The 15202-nt window shown below is 38.1% G+C and overlaps 1 long non-coding RNA gene and 1 pseudogene across 1 annotated transcript in view; one reads left to right on the top strand and one right to left on the bottom strand.

Moving 5' to 3' along the window:
- Window positions 1-14575, top strand: part of LOC115285728 — a 167774-nt gene extending 153199 nt beyond the window's left edge. The window contains exon 5 of the long non-coding RNA XR_003905687.1: window positions 14504-14575. This is a non-coding gene — a long non-coding RNA (uncharacterized LOC115285728). The remainder of the gene's footprint in view (window positions 1-14503) is intronic.
- LOC115302731 lies at window positions 12093-12250 on the bottom strand (annotated as a pseudogene).
- Window positions 14576-15202: the final 627 nt, after the last annotated feature.

Genomic DNA, 15202 nt, shown 5'->3' with positions numbered 1-15202 from the left:
TTTCCTTGGCTTTCATGACGTTGATAAGTTCGAAGATTACATGCCAGTAGTTTAGACAGACATCCTTACTCTGGCTGTCTGATGTTTCCTCATGATTATGATCAGGTTATCTATTTTTGGCAGAGATACTGCAAATGCGATGCTGTGATCTCATTGCACCCTATCAGCGCTATGCAATTTTGCTTTTTCCTGTTTGGTAACATTCACCTTGATCATTGGGTTAAGTTGTGTGGCAGATTTCTTTAACATAAAAGTTACTCTTCGTCCCCTTGGGAAGGTAGTTTACTCTTCATCAAATTTTCTACCACTTAATTACATCCATTGATGTTTCTTGCCTGAATTATTGTTATGATGGCTGCCAAATGGTTTTCCTCTTCCTTATACCAGTTGTTAGTCTCCTGTAAGGAAAAGGTTTACTGTATTATTTGTTTTGATGCTAAAACTCTCTCTTATTTGGCCATCTGGCTTTCCATGTCTTTTTGAAATGTCCTATTCATTCTTGGAGTACTTCCTTAATTCCTGTCATAATGAGATGCCTCACATTTATTATGTAATTATCCTGATCTGTCCTGGAATCAGCCATTTCTGCAAGGAATCCCAGTTCTTTTACTGGAGCATGGATCCCAGCATCGGGGTGACACAAGAATCTCGTTGCTCTCAGTCTCTCTTTGGATACAGTTAGTAAATATATGCATGTGTGTGCATGCACATATGATATAGATACACACATATGTCCTTGTCAATATTTATTTATATTTGTATATGTTTATCTGTACCTGTATACTGAAAACCATGAGTTCACACCAATACTGTAATTCTAAGTTAATGCCATGGATTTATTCCTTTTTTAAAAATCTCTCTGTTTCTTACAATGAGAAACCTGTGTCTCTTTATCTTCATTATACTTTCTTATGCATTCAGTCCCCCTGGGGTGACCTGCGCCCCCAGCACACCACCCCACCACCGAGTGCACGCAGATGCCCTCTTCCCATCCCGGCCGCGGTCGCCACGCCCCTGCACGGGTGTCCCCTGCATGCAGGGCTCCAGTCTGCACCACAGATGCTGCCGCCATCACCTTTGTCTCCCACCAGGTTGCCTTCTTCACCTTGTCCTCAGCCTTCCTGTCCTGTGGTGGCTCACACCACTGGTGCCAGCCCATAGGGAGCCCCTTCCTCCCTCTTGAGCTCTGCACTCCTTGGCAGGCGTTGCCCCTGCCCTTTGCACCCACCAGAGCCCCAGCTCCAGGCCATAATCATCCCACAGGTGGACGCTTCTTCCTCCTCAAGTTGGTCTTCTGCACCCATTCCTGGGGCTCCCATAAGCCTTCCGCTTGCCCTTCCCTGTGCAGGAAAACTGCCCATCCCAACGCCTCTCGGTGGGGCTTCCACTCCCCACGCCCATCATTGTAGACACCCTCCTCCGCCTGCTCAAGCAACAACACCTGTCCTGTGTCGCTGCCTTTGCCACTTACAGGTGCCCGCTTTGCTCAGCCCCACTTAAGATCTTTCAGACTGAGAAGAGAGGGAGGACGTTAAGAAACTAGTCCGTAGGGTACCTGGGTGGCTCAGTGGTTAAGCATTGATTAAAGAATCAATGTCCTACCTAGCTTTGTACCTCTAAATATCTGTATTGAATACATGTTATCAGTGTGTCTCTATTAAAAATCTAAGAAAGGTAAGTATCCTATCTATTCACCAGATCTTATATATTCTTTGAAAAAGATAGCAATGCACAGGGCAGAATAATGCATCTTCTGAGGTTCTCAGCAAATATTCATTGGCTGGGGAAAAAAACCATTTCTGTTACCAAATGCATAGCCATGCAATTGAAATTGAACTTCACATCATCTTTTGTGGTAGCCATCAATTATATATTGTGAATTACAATTAATGAACTAGATACACATAATACAGTGAATCAGTAAATTTCATCCACGTATATTTTGGCAGTTATTCATGCCCCTTTTGTATTCCAGCCATAAACACCAAAGAAAATTCTTTTCCCTTAGTAGATATTTTTAACGAAAAATCTATCGTGAAACATGTTGGTTTATTTGAACTAAATCCTCTCAGTAGGCCAGGGTGACACAATTGTGGCTGAAATCTGTGCCATCAAATTGACAATAACAATGTCTATTTTTTTAAATTGTTTGATTTGAAATGGCCATAACCTTCTGTCATAATACGAGCGACTTAAAATGAGTTTCTTCTTATGTCTTAGCATTTGCAACACTGAAGGAAAATCTTTTCTTACAATAAGCCCATACTGAAGGAATAAACATGTAAAATCGTTGATACCAAATATTAGAAGCCTAAATCAATCTAAACTATGCCATTTTATTTAATATATAATTGAATATCTTCTAAAAACTTTGGTTATGGTTTGTTTGAAAAGTGAAGTTCTGTTTTAGTTTCTCTTGGTTTATGACTAACTAAATATTAGGAAAGCCTCATGAGCAATGCAGCACAGATGCACAGAGAAAATACTGGAGACATGTGACCTGTTTTAGCATTCAGCCTTCCAGGTGATTGGAAGCTTTATAAACCAGAAAATAGGGGAGAACTGGGAATTGCTAGAAGGGAAATGGACAGTTTCCATCTATCTACACTCATAAATTAAAATTAGGTTGATAGAAGTTAGATCAAGGAACTGAACATTGGAGAGGATTTACATGGCAATTTAATCTTGTGATTTGTACTGCATTGAATTTAACATTTCTCTCAACACAAAATACTTGGATATTCTTTGTTTAAATGTCTTGAATGGACACTGCTTTCATTGTGTAGGTCTGAACTAAGAAATTATGGACAACTTAACCATCTTCTGACTCTACAGACTTTTCATAAGTTGCGGCTGTGAGAAGCTGGGTGAGATCTTGCTCAGCTAGTGAGAGTTCTGAAGTTTAATTTTAGCTCCCTTCACTGCAGGTGGTCATGGATTTTCCAGGCTTTCTCCCAGAAAGAAAACTTTTATCAATTCACCAATGCCCACGCTTCTCACAGTGTTTTTCAGACATAATCCCTCCCACCCCCTCCCCAGCCCCATGATTTAGCAATCCAATAAGCGGCTTCAGGTTTGGGTGCAAAGTACCCTTTTCTTCCAAGTGGATTCCTGCATCTGGCCAGACTCCTGGGGGAGTCTCTACCATCAACTAGCTTGTAACAACGAACATCGTGATTCTAATAAGATTAGCCTGCTTTAATCACTATCTTTATTTCTGTGGCTTATTTTATACTAATTAAAGCTTGTAAATTTAACACTGCTAATTTAATTAACAAAGTCACTCGTCTTTGTCAGGCATCATCTTTCTTGTTTCATCCACATATTTAAAGAGTCTGAACCCTGGAGGTGATTCAATTAAACTACCATTCTACAAGGTAGCAACTATACCTATCTCTGACCAAGGACAAGCCTTCACTTCCTCAGAAGCTTCTTTATATAATGACAGCCAGGACAAAGGACATTAAGAAACTAGTCCATTGGGTATCTGGGTGGCTCAGTGGTTAAGCATGGTTTCAGCTCAGGTCATGATCTCACAGTTCATGGGTTTGACCCTCGCATCAGGCTCTGCACTAATGGCATAGAGCCTGCTTGAGATTCTTTCTCTCCTTCTTTCTGTGCCCCTCCCTGACTCATGCTGTCCTTCTCTCAAAATAAATAAATAAACCTTAAAAAAGAAAGAAAGAAAGAAAGAAAGAAACTAGTATTACTAGGCACTTGAAGTGATCTGGACTGGCAATGACTTAAATTTGTAAGGTTCAATTCCACATCCATAATCTCACCATAATATATTAAAATAATCATTTTAGCCAACAAACTTGTCAGAGGAGAAAACCAACTTTGTTTACATTGTGTGGATGGAATTGAATTAATAGGTTTAGTTTAGCCAAAAAAGTCTATCCAAATTCTCATATCGATCCAGCTTTCATCTATATGTTCTAAAATAAAGACAACTTTATTTTCAAAGAGATTATATTTGCAACACTGCTTGCTAAATTATTGTTTTCAATATAATATCACAGGTGGTTGGTTTTCCTGGTAGGCCTAAAGAATATATTTAGGGGCACCTGGGTGGCTCAGTCGATTTGGCTCAGATCATGATCTCACAGTTTGTGGGTTCAAGCCCCGTGTCGGGCCTGTGCTATCGAGTCAGAGTCTGGAGACTGTTTTGGATTCTGTGTCTTTCTCTGTCTCTGCCCCTCCCCCACTGATCCCCCCCTCTCAAAAATAAATATTAAAAAAATTTTTGAAGAATATATTTAATCTATAGCTACTATTCTAACACACTGAAACTATTTACCAAATACTTACAGCTTGAAGCAGATCATCTTAACTCACCAATCTGAGCCCAGACCATGGAGCTTCCTTCCTCTCATCTACTCCCAAGCTCATGTATTTGCTCAAATATTCCAAGTGTTTTCCTAACAGTGGTGGCCGGAGAGGCTCTAATATAGATAATGACTCATGATACGGAGAAAAAAGATAATAATGAATTAATTTTGATTATTATGAATTTAGATTTAAAGCTTCGTCTCCTACCAAAACTCCAGTAGCTCCTTATGATTGTTTTTCCAGAAAAAAAAAATACAGGAAAACACTTGTGTGATTGGTTATTTATACAGGAGTGGTGAATCCTAATGTCAGGATGCCCTGATGCTTAGATGCTTAGGCAAAGAGCACTACCCCTTCAGTGAAGCTCTAAGATCCAACTTTTAGATTTGGTCTTTATGATCATGAAGATCTCCACTAAGATTATTCTGTTCTGAAGTAAATCATGTTAAGATAGGAAGGGTTGGAACTGAAGGTCCCTAAATGTTCTAATTGAGGAAATATTTTGGGCTCTTTTAGTTTCCCAAACTTAAAAGTTTTGTGATCCTAAGAAAAATTCTATGGAACCATTTTATTTCCCTCTCTCCTTAGTCTCTAGTGTTAGCTCTTGAGGTGTGGGCTCTATGGATTGGAAATCTGTGGAAAAGTAAGTCCTAATAACCCAAAAGTGTTGCTTTGAAATAACTGGTTTGTTAAATTTTCATTGGTTCATACCCAGAAACTTGGTTCTCTTTATAGTTGAAACAGTTAATTCCAGCAGGTTGCCAAAAACTGCGGTAGATTGACCCCAGCAATACCTTCAATTAGTTCATACATCCTTATATTCACTTTTGGCAGAACTCTTCCAAATTAATATTAGCCTTGGCTTTGTTACTGGTTTAGACCAATGGGACACAAGCAAAGGATACACTAGCAGAGACTTGAGAAGTTTTCCCTCTAGAATTGTTGGTCCTCTGCTGCCATGGATACAAGCTCACGCTGCTCTGGTGGATGGTGAGAAACACATGACCCAGTTATCCACCATTGCTCCAGCCAACATCCAGTCAACCTCCAGAAGTAGAACTACCAAAGGGACTAGCAGCTGACCACAAACACATGAAAAAGATTAGGAAAAAATCAAATTGCTCAGCTGAGTACATCCTAAATGGCCGACTCCTGGAATTGTGAGCAAAATAAATGTGTATTCTATTAAGCCACTAGTTTTGAGGTAGTATGTTATGTTGCAAAAACTGACTTATATAAGAGCCAGTAAGAAGATCCTAACATGTTACAAAGGTGTAAAGGAAAAGATGATCTCTTTCATAATTTTCTAAGATTGGAAATTAAACCATTGCTTACAGTGGAGGAAGTAGTACAAGGATAATGACTTAGTAAAGAACAAAGGAGAACTTCAGAACTTATTATAAATTTCAGAACTTATTATAAAGCTACAATAATCAAGGCAGTATGATCAGCATAAAAATTGACATAGATTAATGGAACAGAATAGAAAGTTCAGAAGTGAACCCTATATTTATGGTCAATTGATTTTTGACAGAGCCAAAAAAAAAATTCAGTGGGAAAAGGATATTTTTTCAACAAATGGTGATGGAATTATTGGACATTCATATGCAAAGAAAGTAATAACAATAATAATCTTAAATCTTTACAGTACACCATAGATGGAAATCAACTAAAAATGGATCATAGACCTAAATATAAGAGATAAAAATATAAAAATTCTACTGAAAATGTGAGCTAAAATATTTTTGAAATTATGATAGGCTAAGATTTCATAGATGTAACATTAAAATCATGATCTATGACAGAAGAATTGATCAATTGGACTGCATCAAAATTTTAAAACTTTTGTTTTTTAGTAGATACCATTAAAATTAAAAGACAAGCTATAGTCTGATAGAAAATATTTTCAAACCATGTATCTTATAAAGGATTTGTATCCAGAATCTATGAAGAACATTGTGCACTAAAACTGCAGTAGGAGACTGATGTCAGCCTTCTGTGACCTTTTCATGCCTCCTGCCTTCTGTGACTCCTTGATACCTCAAGGAGATTCAAAAACAGGAAGAATTGGCTTATAGGGGAGGGAATCCCAGGAATACAACTAGATAATTATTAAATCATCGTAAGTACCCCAGAAATAGGCCTGGTAGAACAAGCTCCATGACTAGAGGGAGAGAAGAGGACACATCAAGGATGATAGGAAGTGTAGAGATCTAGTTTAGGGGAGAAACGGATCATGGAGGGGAGGCACCCATGGTCATGGAGAAGAGAGAGAGAGGTGCACACAGGAGAATGCACAAGGAGAAAGTTTCCATAAAGACATTGGCTTGGAAAATGAGAGGGGCTGAGTTTCGTGAGTTCTTACAACTAGTGGGGCTTAAAGTCTAGAATTTTAAAGGTCAGTAGTTTGGCTAAGGTAGAGTGTGGAGGGCACTATGCTGCTCCTGGAGAGGAGGCAGGCAAAATACCTGGAAGCAGACAGCATGAACACAGTGATCTGAAAAACGCCTACAGGACACAGCTGGGAGATTTTTTGATTTGTTGGAGCACATCTCTGAGAGGCAGCATTTATGGAGACACCTCCCTGGAGCAAAGGAGCTGACTGGAGCCATTTCCTTCCCCTACCTCTCAGCATAAACCCAGAGACACCTCCAGTAAGCAGGCCGGCCACTTACTTGCTTATACCAAGCCCCAACCCCATGTGCTGTGGTGAAACTGCCCCTCTCTGTCAAGTTTGCCTTTATCCCAATGGGGCACGTGCCTCCCCCAGAAGACCAGCACAAACCTTCAACCACCACATCTTCCAGCCAGAGAGTTCTACAGGTCCTCAGTTCTCCTGAAAGTAATATCAGGTCTCATTTCACAAGCAGACCAGAGCACTCCTCGTTCAAGCTCACTACATTCAGTCCAAGGATCAAACACTGCCCACAACAGGCAAGGAGAGCCTCTGCAAATGACCAGCCTGAAGGACAGAGAAGCCAGAACGCAACAGCACAGTGCACACAGCACACACCAGGGACACTCACTATAGTACCAGGCTGTGGACACTACATGATCTCTTCTTCATAAAGACATTATGTTGAACAGCAGAAAACCTAACTGGCTTTTCTAATACACAGAAGAAGGCAAAGACTTAGACAGAATGTCAAGATGGAAGAATTTATCCCAAATGAAAGAGTAAGATTCAGCCATGGCTAGAGATCTAAGCAAAATAGATATGGTAACATGCCTGGTGGAGAATTTAAAGCAACAATCATAAGGATACTCACTGGGCTCGAGAAAATAATAGAAATCAAGGAGACCCTTGCCACAGAGATAAAAGGGTTTAAAAAAGGATCAGAGATGAAGAGTACAAAAATGAGATTGGAAACAGGCTTGATACAATGAAGAGCAGTCTGGAAGAAGCAGAGGAACAAATTAGTGACCTGGCAGATGAAATAATGGAGACTAACGAAGCTGAACAAAGGAGAGAAAGAAAAATTATGGAATATGAGAATAGACTTAGGGAACTCAGTGACTCCATCAGACATAATGACTTTCATATTTTTTGAGTCCTAGAAGAAGAAGAGAGAAAAAACAAAAAGGGCAGAAAATTTACCTAAGGACATAATAGCTGAACACTTGCCTAATGTGGGGAAGGAAACAGACATCCAGATCGAGGAGGCACAGAGAACTCCCATCAAAATCAACAAACGCAGGTCAACACCAAGACATATTGTAAGTAAATTTGAAAAATACAGTGAAAAAGAAAAAAAGTTAAAAACAACAAGGCAAAAGTCATTACAAGGGAAGACCCATAAGGCTTACTGGAGATTTCTCAACAGAAACATGGCAAGCCAGAAGAAAGTGGCTTGGTATATTTACAGTGCTGAATAGGAACAATCTTTAGTTAAGCACACTCTGTCCAGCAAAGCCATCATTCAGAATAGAAAGGGAGATAAAGAGTTTTCTAGACAAACAAAACCTAAAGGAGTTCATGACCACTAAACTAGTGCTGAGAGAAATATTAAAGGGAACTCATTGAGTGCAAAGGAAAGACGTAAAGTGACAAAGACAAGAAAGGATCACAGAAAATCTTCAGAAACAACAGGTAATAAAATGACAATAAGTACACATCAGTAATTACTTTGAATGTAAATGGCCTAAATGCTCCAATCAAAAGACAATGGACAGAATGGACAAAAAATAAGACACACCTACACACTGCCTATAAGAGACTAATTTTTGAGTGAAAGACTAAAATGAACATGCAGATTGAATGGGAGGGGATGGAGAAACATCTGTCACAAAAACACATGCAAAAGAAAGCAAGACCTATATTGAGCAAACTAGACTTTAAAACTAAGGTTGTAATGAGATAAAAGAGTGCACTACACCATAATAAAGGGGACAATCCAACAAGAAGGTCTAACAACTGTATATATTTTTTCACCCAACATGGCAGCCACCAAATATATAAAACAATAATAAATATAAAGGAACAAATTGATATGGATACAATAATAGTAGAGGGCTTTAACACTCCACTTGCATCAATGGAAAGATCATCTAAACAGAAAATAAACTAGGAAACAATGGCTTTGAACGACACACTGGACATGATATATTCAAAACATTCCATCCTAAAACAACAGAATACACATTTTTCCCAGGTGCACATGGGACATTCTCCAGAAGATCACATATAAAGTCACAAATCTGGTGTCAACAAATACAAAAACTTCAAATCATATCATGCAAATTTTCTGACCAAAATTCTATGAATGACAAATCAACCACAAGAAAAAATCTGGAAAGACCACCAAGACATGAAAGTTAAACAACATGCTACTGAACAAGGTATCAACAGGAAATCAAAGAAGAAATCTAAAACAATACATGGAAACAAATGAAAATGAAAATACAATGGCCCAAAATTTTTAGGATGCAGGAAAAAGGGGTCCAAAGTGGGAAGTATATAGCAACACAGGACTACCTAAAGAAGAAAGGAAAATCTCAAATAAATGCTCTAACCTTATGCCTAACGAAGGTTGAAAAGAACAATAAATGAAGCCTAAAACCAGCAGAAGAAGGAAATAGTAAAGATTAGAGCAGAAATACATCATATTGAAGCTAAAACAAACAAACAAACAATAGAATAGACCGATGAAACCAGGAGATGATTTTTTTAAAAAAATTAATAAATCTGATAAACCTCTAGCAAGACTTATCAAAAAGAAGAGACGGCACCTAAATAAGTAAAATTACAAATGAAAGAGGAAAAATAACAACCAACACCAAAGAAATACAAACAATTATAAGAGAATACTTTGAAAAACTAGATACCAACAAATTGGACAACTTGGAAGAAATGTATAAATTCCTAGAAACATTTGAACTATGAAACTGAAACAGGAAGAAATAGAACATTTGAACAGACCATAAACCAGCAAATAAATTGAACCAGTAATCAAAAGCTCCAAACAAACAAAATTCCAGGTCCAGAAAACTTCACAGCAAATTCTACCGAACATTTAAAGAAGAGTTCATACTTATTCTCAAACTATTCCAAAAAAAAGAAAAGAAAAGGAAAGAAAACTTTCAAATTCATTCTATGATGCCGGCATTATCCTGATACTAAAACTAGGTAAAGACTCTACTAAAAAAAAATTTTTTTTTAATTTTAAAAAAAGCACTACAGACGAATATCCCTAATGAACATAGATGCAAAAATTGTCAATAAAATACTACAAACTGGATCCAACAATACATTAAAAAATTATTCACCACAATCAGGTGGGATTTCTGAGTTGCAAGGTGTTTCAATATTCACAAATCAATCAAAATGATACACTACATTAATATAAGAAAGGATAAGAACCGTGTGACCATTTCAATAGATGCAGAAAAAGAATTTGACAAAGTACAACATTGATTTGTGATCAAAGTTTAGAGGGAACATACCTCAACATATCAAGGCCATATATTAAAAAAAAAAACAAACAGCTAATCTGATCCTTGGGAAAAACAGAGCTTTCCCTCTATAGTGAGGAACAAGACAGGAATGTTCACTCTCACCTTTGTTATTCGACATGGTACTGGAAGTCCTAGCAACAGCAGTCAGACAACACAAAGAAATAAAAGCATCCAAATCTATATGGAAGAAGTAAAACTTTCACTATTTTGCAGATGACATGATGCTCTTATAGAAAACTTGAAAGATTCCACCCCCAAAAAGCTACTAGAACTGATAAAGGAATTCAGTAAGGTTGCAGAATACAAAAGCCACGTACAGAAATCTGTTGCATTTTTATACACCAATAATGGCACAGCAGAAAGAGAAATTAAGGAATAAAACTCATTTTTAGTTGCACTAAAAACAATAAGAGACCTAGGAATAAACCTAACCAAAGAAATGCAAGAGATGCACTCTGAAAACTAGTTAAATAGTTAAAAAGTATTGTTAAAATATATATATTTCCCAAAGATATCTACACATTTAATGCAGTACTTATCAAAATACCAATAGCATTTTTCACAGAGCTAGAATAAACAATCCTAAAATTTGTATGGAACCCAAAAGACTCCCAAGTAGCCAAAACCATTGTGAAAAAGAAAAGCAAAGCTAGAGGCATCACAGTTCCCAACTTGAAGTTATATTACATAGCTGTAGTGATCAAAACAGTATTAGAGGAAAAAAAGGCACCTAGATTAATAGAACAAAATAGAAAACCCAGAAATAAACCTATAACAATAAATCTTGGACAAAGCAGGAAAGAATATCCAATGGGAAAAAGACAGTCTTCCCAAAAAAAGATGTCAAAAAAATTGGACATTTACATGCAAAAGATTGAAACTGGACCACTTTCTTATACCATACACAAAAATAAATGCAAATGGAATAAACACCTAAATGTGAGACATGAAAACAAAAACGAAAACAAAACAAAAAACATCTCCTAGAGGAGAACACAGGCAGCAACCTCTTTGACATCAGCCTTACCAACTTCTTTCTAGATATGTCTCCCGAGGCAAGGGAAACAACAGTCAAATGAACTATTAGGGCATAATCAAGATAAAAAGCTTCTGCACAGGGAAAGAAATGTCAACAGAATTAGAAGGCAGCCTACAGAATGAGAGAAGATATTTGCAAATGACATATTCAGTTAAGGATTACTATCCAGAATATATAAAGAGCTTATAAAATTCAACATTCCCAAAACAAATAATTCAATTAAAAAATGAGCAGAAGACATGAAGAGCCATTTTTCCAAAGAAGACAGCCAAGTGGCTATAAACAATATGAATAAATGCTCAACATCACTGATCATCAAAGAAATAAAGTCAAAACCACAGTAAGACACTGCCCCACACCTGTTAGAATGGCTAATACCAACACAAGAAACAACAGGTGTTGATGAAGATGTGGAGAGAGGGGAACCCTATTGCACTGTTGATGGGAATGAAAACTGGCACGGCCACTCTGGAAAATAGTATGGAGAATCTTCAAAAAGTTAAAAATAGAACTACCTGTGATCCAGCCATTGCACTAGCAAATATTTACCTAAAGCATACAAAAATACAAATTCTAAGGGATACTTGTACATATTTATAGCAGCACTCTGCAATAGCCAAATTATGAAAACAGCCATAGTGTCCATCACCTGATGAATAGGTAAAGAAGAAGTGGTAGCAATGAGATACTACCTCACATCAGTCAGGATGGCTAATATTAACAACTCAGGCAACAACGGATGTTAGCGAAGGTGAGGAGAAAGAGGATCTCTTTTGCACTGCTTGGTGGGATTGCAAACTGGTGCAAGCCACCCTGGAAAACCATATGGAGGTTCTTCAAAAAATTAAAAATAGAACTACCCTACAACCTAGCTGATAAGAACAGATACTACACTTGATCTTAGCCAAAAGGCCGAGAAGCAATACCCTACAACCTAGCAATTGCACTACTAGGTGTTTATCCAAGGGATACAGATATGCTGTTTCAAAGGGGCACATGCACCCCAATGTTTATAGCAGCACTATCGACAATAGCCAAAGTATAGAGTCAGCCCAAATGCCCATTGATGGATGACTGGACAAAGAAGATGTGGTCTATATATACAATGGAGTATTACTCAGCAGTCAAAAAGAATGAACTCTTGCCATTTGAAACTACGTGGATGGAACTAGAGGGTATCATGCTATATGAAATTAGAGAAAGAGAAATATCGTATGACTTCACTCCTATTAGAACTTTTAAGATACAAAACAGATGAACATAAGGGAAGGGAAGCAAAAATAATATAAAAACAGGGAGGGGGACAAAACATAAGAGACTCTTAAATATGGAGAACAAACAAAGAGTTGCTGGAGGGGTTGTGGGAGGGGGGAATGAGCTGAATAGGTAAGGGGCATTAAGGAATCCTGAAATCATTGTTGCACTATATGCTAACTAACTTTGATGTAAATTTAAAAAAATTATTTAAAAAGAAGAAAAATTTAAACAACAACAAGTAAAAAGGAAATGTGGGGTGTGTGTGTGTGTGTGTGTGTACATACATATACACACCATTTGCATCAATTTATTATATAGTGCAATTTAATTCAGCCATTAAGGATGAAATATTGTCATTTATAATGACATGGAGAGAGCTAGAGAGTATAATGCTAAAAAAAATTAGAGAAAGACAGACACCATGTTATGTCACTCATATGTGGAATTTAAAAAACAAAACAAACAAGGAAAGGGGAAACAGAAAAAGATAGGCAAAGAGACTCTTACCAGTAGAGAACAAAGGTTGCCAGAAGGGAGGCCGGTGGGTGGGAGGATGGGTGAACTAGGTGGTAGGGATTAAGGAGTGCACTTGTGATAAATGAAGGATGATGTAGGGAAGTGTTAAATTACTATATGGTACAACTGAAACTAATATAATACTGAGTGTTAACTAACTAGAATTAAAATAAAAATTTTAAAAAATAACAGGAAGAACTGGAAAATCAGTTAAGCAGAGGCATGCAAATGATATTTTTGAATAATCAGTTATGATAGAAATAATTTATTAAGATCACCTGAGGGTCTTACATATGTCTATGTGGAAATCAGTAAACCTTAGTTTTTTCAAGCAAACCGTATGCCTTGTGGCGCGCAAGTATCTGGCGCAGGGCTTGCCGGTGTGTAGACCCCAGTCCCCCGTCGCTCCAGAGCTGTTCTTCAGAGCCACGTGAAACGCTGTCGCCTGGGCGATATTCTCAGTAAGACAATGAGTAAAGCAGTTACTAACCTACCCTGAGTGCCTTTCTTTCAGCTGACAGCATCTACAACTCATAATAAAAAGCAGACAACCCCGTGGTGGCTGGGTGGCTCAGTCTTACGCATCTGACCTCATTTTAGCTCACGTTGTGATCTCATGGTTTCTTGAGTTCAAGCCCCTCATCACGCTCTGCCTTGGTAGCGCAGAGCCTGCTTGGAATACTCTTTCTCCCTCTGTCTCTGCCCCTCTCTGACTCATACTGTGTCTGTCCCTGTCAAATAAATAAAACTTGAAAACAAACAAACAAACAACCCAATTTAAAAATGGGTAAAGGGTATGAATAGACGTTGGTCAAAAGAAGATATAAAAAATATCCAGTAAGCATTTGGGAAGATGCTCAACATCATAAATCACTAGGTAAATGCAAAGCAAAATCACAATTAGATACAACTTCACACACTCTAGGATGGCCCTAATCAAAATTCAGATAATAACAAGTGTTGACAAGGAACAATTGGAATCCTTATACATTGCGGAAGGGGATGTAAAATGAAAACTTTGGAAAACAATGTTTCTTTTAAGAAGTTAAATATAGGGGAGCCTGGGTGGCTCAGTCAGTTAAGCGTCTGGCTTTGGCTCAGGTCATAATCTCACGGTTCCTGGGTTTGAGCCCCACATTGGACTCTGTGCTGACACGTAGCTCAGAGCCTGGACCCTGGTTCAGATTCTGCATCTCCCTCTCTCTCACTGCTTGCACTGTCTCTCTCTGTCTCTCAAAACTAAATTTAAGAAAAAAAAACATTTAAAAAAGTTAAATATAAGCTTAGCATATGGAGTAAAAATTCTACTCTTGGCTCTCTACCCAAGAACAATGTAAACTTAAATCTGCACAAAGGCTTGTACCTGAAAGCTCACAGCAGTGTATTCATGTCATCCCAAATCAGAAACCCGGATGTCTACCAACTAGTGAACTGATAACAAAAGCAACGCTGTATATCCAGACATCGGCATACTGCTCAGCAATAAAAAGACCTCAGCTCCTGACACGTATACAACACAGGTGAACATCAAAATCATCTAAAAGAAAGAAGCATTCAGAAAAAGAACCCCTGTTGTATTATTTGATTTGTGTAAAAGTTTTAGAACAAGCCTATCTGTAGAGCTGAAAGCAGTCAGGCCTTAGCCAGGGGCTGCGGATCAGAGAGGTGATTGGCTGCCAATGGACATGGGGAACTTAATGGGGTACAGGAAACATTTTAAACTGGGGTGTAGTGATGATTTCACAGCTTTGTAAATTCACTAAAAAACATTGATTTGCACGCATACAACAGGTTTATTTTCAGATAAAGCCAAGATAACTAAACAATACCTCATTAAAGCTTGATTGTTAAGAACAAACTTTGGCTTCTCTCTTGAAAGAGAAAGAAAAAGGGGTGCCTGGGTGGCTCAGTCAGTTAAGCATCTGACTTTTGATCTCTGCTCAGGTCACGATCTCATGATTCTTGAGATTGAACCCTGAGGGCAGAGCCTGCTTGAGCTTCTGTCTCCCTCCCTCCCTCCCTCTCTCTCTCTCTCTCTCTCTCTCTCTCTCAATGTCTCTCTCTCTCTCTCAAAATAAGTAAAGTTTAAAAAAGAGAGAAAGA

Source organism: Suricata suricatta, chromosome 1 (genome assembly GCF_006229205.1).
Source record: "Suricata suricatta isolate VVHF042 chromosome 1, meerkat_22Aug2017_6uvM2_HiC, whole genome shotgun sequence".
Classification (NCBI taxonomy): domain Eukaryota; kingdom Metazoa; phylum Chordata; class Mammalia; order Carnivora; family Herpestidae; genus Suricata; species Suricata suricatta.
This window is presented reverse-complemented; position numbering and strand designations above follow the sequence as displayed.